Source organism: Centrocercus urophasianus, unplaced genomic scaffold (assembly GCF_019232065.1).
Source record: "Centrocercus urophasianus isolate 14NV4802_14NV808 unplaced genomic scaffold, USGS_Curo_1.0 seq_3, whole genome shotgun sequence".
Classification (NCBI taxonomy): Eukaryota; Metazoa; Chordata; class Aves; order Galliformes; family Phasianidae; genus Centrocercus; species Centrocercus urophasianus.
Genome location: NW_024884866.1, coordinates 2,406,802 through 2,412,801, shown reverse-complemented (window position 1 = coordinate 2,412,801; position 6,000 = coordinate 2,406,802). Strand labels below are relative to the sequence as shown.

The window sequence follows — 6,000 nt, the reverse complement described above, 5'->3', positions numbered from 1 at the left end:
ATGCAGTGTGCATAACGCTGGCAAGAATTTTACTCAATAACCATTCAGAAACAGCTGGAAAGGTGTGTATTTGAGGTGGACATAGGACGTTGTTCACTTGTAAGTATTCCAGGTTGATTGGCACACAAAGAGTTAATTAAGTTATCAATCAGTTAGCTTAGTGGCTTTATCAGTTTTATACTGAACTTTAGTTAAGACAATGGTTAACCACTTATCTCACTACGAAGTGTGAGGTGTGGCCTCATGAGCAGTTATTTTCACTGGAAATAGTGTCTAGAGCAAATACATTGATTACACATTTCCAGCAGACAATTCAACAAACAGAGTTAGAACTCTCGCTCTGGCCACGTCACAAAAAAAGAGGAGAACCTGGAGCTCTGCAGGTGGCATGCTGAGCCATGTGCCAGTCCAACACACAACTTAATGGTAAGGTAAAACGGTTTATCAATGTCATTGATCTCTAGCACAGCATTAGAACAGTAATGCAGAGAATATAGTTTTCAAGACACTGTAACGCTCTCATAAACAGTACTCACAACATGACTAAGAGGAGCTAAATAAGCACTATCCACGTTTTATGGTAGATGAACATAAATAGGAGCGGAAGGGAGATACGCAGCACGACACTTCAGGGTCAGAGCTAGGACTGAGGAAGAGAAGAAATTGGCTCCCGCCTTACTGCTTGCCATTTGTAGTGCTATAACATGATAGAAAGTACAACAATAATAGGAGGGTGGCAAAGTCCATAGCTATAGCAAATGAGGACAAGTACAAACGTAAGAGCATTGGGAGAAAAAAGCAGCTTACTTTTGGTAGATCTCAGTTACACAGGAATCTCCTGCAAAATACTTTTGCCTCCACTGCCGACCCTTAAATGAGGTCTGGGAACAGGTGGATCCTGTTGCATCCATTGCATGCACCTGAGCTCCCCTGGGTTGGCCCTGCCTTCCCACCAGGTGCTCAATCACTGCTTCAGGCCATGACTTAGCATTTCTGCCACACCATTCATATCTGCAGAGGACTACCCTCTGCTATCTGCCTTTTGTTGCTTCAGAAGATACAAGATACAAGTGGGAATAGAGGAAGGAACCTCTTGGTGTGACTCCCAGTGTCATCACCATCAGCAGTAAGGGTAGATGGGCTATCTACCATTCCCTGCTTGCTGTGGCTGTGTGTTTCAGCCCACATGGTAGGGAGAAGTTGGGGAGCTGGGGGACACTTATACCACTGGGTATACTGTGCGTGCTGTGCTGTCCTGGTGTCTTTATGTGGTAATGGGAAAATTCACTCTTCTGATATTGCAAAAACTGACTGAAACATCTTACAGTGGGACGCCAGCCTTTTCCCCCTTGTTCTCACATTCCTAGTAGATGAATCTCATTTCCAGAACTCTGTGAAGTATGATATGAGTGTTTGAGGAAAGCGCAAGCAGATGCTGATAGCTGAGGATCCCACATGTAGCAACTTCATGTTTGTCTCATGGGTAAGAGGGGGCATGATTTCTGGTGAGATCAGCTTTTGCACATTTGTGTTGAGTGCCTGCAAGCAGCAATGGCCCAGCTGCTGAGGCAGAGCCTCCCTTTTATGTCATGTACCCGCTGTGAAGCAATGGGTTACATCATGACATCTGTCCAACTCTCTCCACCTAACCACGTATTTTGAAGAAGGCATCCTTTTGATCAAATAGAACCTCCTTGGATTACTGTTGATCCATGTGTGTTTCCTATGAATGAGACTGATGCTATCCAACACAGAGAGATCAAACTTCTCTCAGGGTTGGACAAAGCAAAAAGCATTGTACAATTGGCCAGCAGCATGAGTGCCAAAAGGCATATTTTATAGTGACTTGTTAGCCATGCTGAGTCCTTGCTGAATGGAATCATACGTGATTGATTCTAGCCACACTCCCAGCAGTCTTTGTAGCTGAGGTATGGAGATTTCTGCTTAAGAAACAGCATACATTATGGATATTTGACTGTTTAATCTTCAGAAACAATTATAAAATGTAACAGCAACATTTGACTGTGCTTACTGATGGATGACTAAATAAAACTGAATAACTTCTGTGAGTCTGGGTAGGAAGAACCATAGAAAAATAGTACTGTTAATTAGGACAAAAAATTAGTCTGCAGTCATCACAACATCAATGATTCCTAAAGCTAAAATCTGAAGCTGTTGAAATCAAGTCACACTCTCCTTTAGGAGTGTATAAAACCGAAACGTTTGTTTTTTTTCCCCGCTGGTTCTGTCACAACACTGGGAAATGCACTAAGGTACTGAAACTTTCAATCAAAATAGGAATATCACAGACATGTTCCTCAGCAGCTGGACTCAGAGCAAGAAACTCACTTCTCAACAGAAAAGAGTGATTATCAGAGAATACTAAAGGGTTATAAGTACAGACTTTCGAGATGACGTCCCTCAACATGAAACTTTGTGATAGACAATCTTGGGCACTAGAAATTCATGGAATTTGAGATGAACAAACCTTCCGCAGATGTTGAGCAAGGAAGGTCGTGATCCTGCAGTTATAAAATTTGTTGATTTTCTTGCAGAAAACATGCATACCCCATTATAAAATTGAGGCAGCCAGTAGTGACTGGTGGTGACAAAACATGGAGAGCTCTGAGGGAGTGCCTGCCAAATTTTTTCCCATTGATGTTATCACTTTGAAATAAATGATAGTTTAAAAAAAAAAAATCACAGGTTTTGAAGAACTGAGTTGCTGGGAGATGCTTAAATTACAAATTGAAAAAAAAAAGCCTTAGCAGCTGAAGGATAGAGGAGTTCCCTGCCCCCGGAATACTTATTTAACATTATTATGTGTGAAGTGTGAAGGTCAACAGCTTAAGAGAAGTCAGTGAGCAAGTGGAGCAGGCAAGTTTTGCCTTCCAACAACAGGGAAACTCTAAAGAGGCAGTAAATGATTGTGAAAGCGTTTCATGCACTCCAAAATCTGAACATGTAATAAACCAAATGCATGAAAACGGCTTCTGTACTTTCAATATTAGTGCTATACTCTTAGATATGAATGTGGAAATGAGTCATCATACTTGAGCATGTTTCCCCCTCTTAAAGCATTTTACGTACATTGATAAAAGAAGCCTATTTTTATTAGCAGAAAGGCATGTAAGTTCTTTTTAACATAGCTGGCACTTCCAGGCTGCAGGTGGCCGTGCCCAGTGGCCTCACAGGGGCTGCAGCCACTGGCAACTTTGCCTTGGCTTCCTTGTGCCCTTCCCTGGGGCATCTCTCTGATGCAACAGCATGGTGACAGCGTTAGTTCTTAGATCTGATTAAGCTGCCAGACCTTCAAGCAGTGCAGTTTGGTAGTACAGCCTTCTTTATAATGGTACACAGCACCAGCGTGGCTAAGGAATGCCATTTGCCCACTTTTCAACAGTAGCAACTTCAGCAGAATACAGTGCCTTAAGAATAAATGCTGCACACGGTGCAAGTGGGACGGTTATGCTCCTCCTGAAGTTAGCTGTCATTACTAGTTCCTTCTTTGTCTTGAAACTTTGTAACGAGGCAGGTGGAGATTGTCTAGGACATTCTGTCACATTTTGGACAATATGTATATGCATATAGGCTTCCCTATGACTTTGGCAGCAGTTCCAGCACTGAATTGCTGTGACTAAGTTCAGCACCTAACATCTACTGTGCTAAGGCTTGGAAATCTGCTCCTGGTTACAGTGTGGCTTTTACTGTTTTATCTTTTTCTTTGACATTCCCTAGAGAGAATTATATCTTAGGAAGATTACTGCATAGCATGGAGTACAATAGGCTGAATGCAATCCTTTTTTAGGACAAGGGGGTCCACTCTGCTGTCCCTGGCAACCTCTCAGGAAACTGTACTTAGATGCATGCAAAGAAGTGGATTTCCAGAACTGTTCAGCATCAGCAAGGCCAGTTTTTCAAATGACCTTGCATTTCTTTTGAAAAATGAGGACCTAACAAAAATCATAACTGGAACTACATGTTGAGGGCTCTGCAGAGAATTGCCCGCAGAGTATTGAAACAAGAGGTGAGCTCATCTGAAAGCTCAACTCCAGATGTGGGGCTGAATGCTTGAAAATTTAACCCGGATCTCCTTTGAAAATCTGGTTCTGTGTTGGAACATCTGTCACTGAAATGGTAATCAGACTATTATTTATGTACAATTTTACCACTTACATATTCTAATTTGTCTTGACTCTTTCAAGCAACTTTGAGAATGTATTTTCTTCAGGCGCAATGGATGCATTTCCAAAGGCAAACCCAGGTCAGACATTCAGGCTTCCATCTTCCCCATGGACTTCTGCAAACCAACAAGGGGATATTGCTGGGCACTCTCTGGTTTGCTGATAAGGCATGTGGAGATGAGAAGGCCATATGGGATGTCTTGATATCATCCCTACTCCCTCCATGCCAAATCCCCACCCCGTGGGGATCAGTGGCAGAGCTGTGCCAAGGCCCACCAGGGACATTCCCAGCTTCCTCAGGCTCTCATGGAAAGAGACTGATTCTTGCTTGGTGCTGAGGAGGAGTGACTGCAGAAGGAGTAGGAGAGATTAACCTCATTTACTCCTCCCTGATGAGGTTTTTGTGGATCTCTCCCATCCCCACATGTGTCAGCAAGCAGAATATCAGGCAGCAAAGAGAATAAACTGATTCCTGGAAACTCCTCCCTGTGCATTTCTCTGTATGGGCTTTATATCCTAGAGGCAATCTGGGCCCTGTGTTGGCAACAAATGAGGAAAGTCATCACATCACCTTCCTGAGATATCTGATAGAAACCACAGGCAGGGCTGCCTTTTTTGGAATGGTCTATAAAGCACTGACAAAGCCGAATGCTTTCAGCTGTGTGAAGAAGATTTGCAAACAATGTTTGTTTGTTTAGTTGGTGATGCAAAAAAACCAAAATTTGCATAAACAATTCACTTGTTAAATGCACAACTTTATCCAAAAACGGTGTGCGAATTCCATCACAGCAGGGGATAGGGACATATGGAACAACTTCCATTACTGGCCAGGTCGGACATGGAGACGTCCAATTCTCAGAGGCCAGCTGGTGGGTTCTGAGCTGACGGTTCATAAATAGCACCTTTTTATTTATAAATGCAAAAGCATATTATATCTGGAAGTCATTGAAATATAAACATTAGAACACTAATGCCATTTTTACAATCACTTTTAACCACACTTGAGAGTAAATGATGGATGACTTGCTTCTGCCTAGCTATAAAACAAAAACAAAATGTGAACATATGCCAGTTCTATATGTTTGTTATTGCCCTACTCAGTCAGTGTATTAACTTCTTCAAATGTGCAATTTCATTTATTTTAATGCTTCTTTCATAGTTTATGTTCAAACCAACAGCAAAATTCCCATCAGTATAAATTTGTTTCTTGCATTCACATGTATTTACCTACATCTGATAACCAGCCAGGTGCCCAAATTTTCCCTCAGCACTGGTGTGAAGCCCCATTGCCTTCAGTAGGGCACTGAGCCACGGCATCAACATCTCCTGCAAATGGGTGTCCAGAGAGCATTTGTGAGAGATGATAACCCAGATTGTTGCCAGCTCCATTATTGATGGCTATTGCCCTGATGTAGGCAAGGTGCCAGTCCTTGCTCCAGAAGCTGTTTCCCTGTTTTAAATGAAGTCTTCACCATATCTCCTCCCTGACTTGAGCCTGAAATCCTAGCTTACTTTTGCACACCTCAGTATATTTCCAGCTGAGTTGTGAATGGGCTAGAACTTCTTAGAAACAGGTTTTTCTGTGTGTTTCTTCAGCTTTCAATGGAAGAAAATAAGTTAAAATAACAATATACTTGTGTAGTACAGCAGAAGACAATGGACGACAATAATGAAATGAAGCTCTGCATGAGGGAGTACAAAAGAAAAAGGAATTTGTAGACAGTCTTCAAAATGTGTTAACAGCAAAGAGCTCATTAATTTCAAGTTATCACAGGTCCAAATAGCTGAAAGCTAATATTCATATTTGCACTGCTTT

At 42.0% G+C, this 6,000-nt stretch overlaps 1 long non-coding RNA gene across 1 annotated transcript in view; it reads left to right on the top strand.

Moving 5' to 3' along the window:
• The first annotated feature begins 331 nt into the window (after positions 1-331).
• The window catches only part of LOC122165476, a 41,117-nt gene continuing 35,448 nt past the window's right edge, over positions 332-6,000 (top strand). The window contains exon 1 of the long non-coding RNA XR_006170494.1: positions 332-426. This is a non-coding gene — a long non-coding RNA (uncharacterized LOC122165476). The remainder of the gene's footprint in view (positions 427-6,000) is intronic.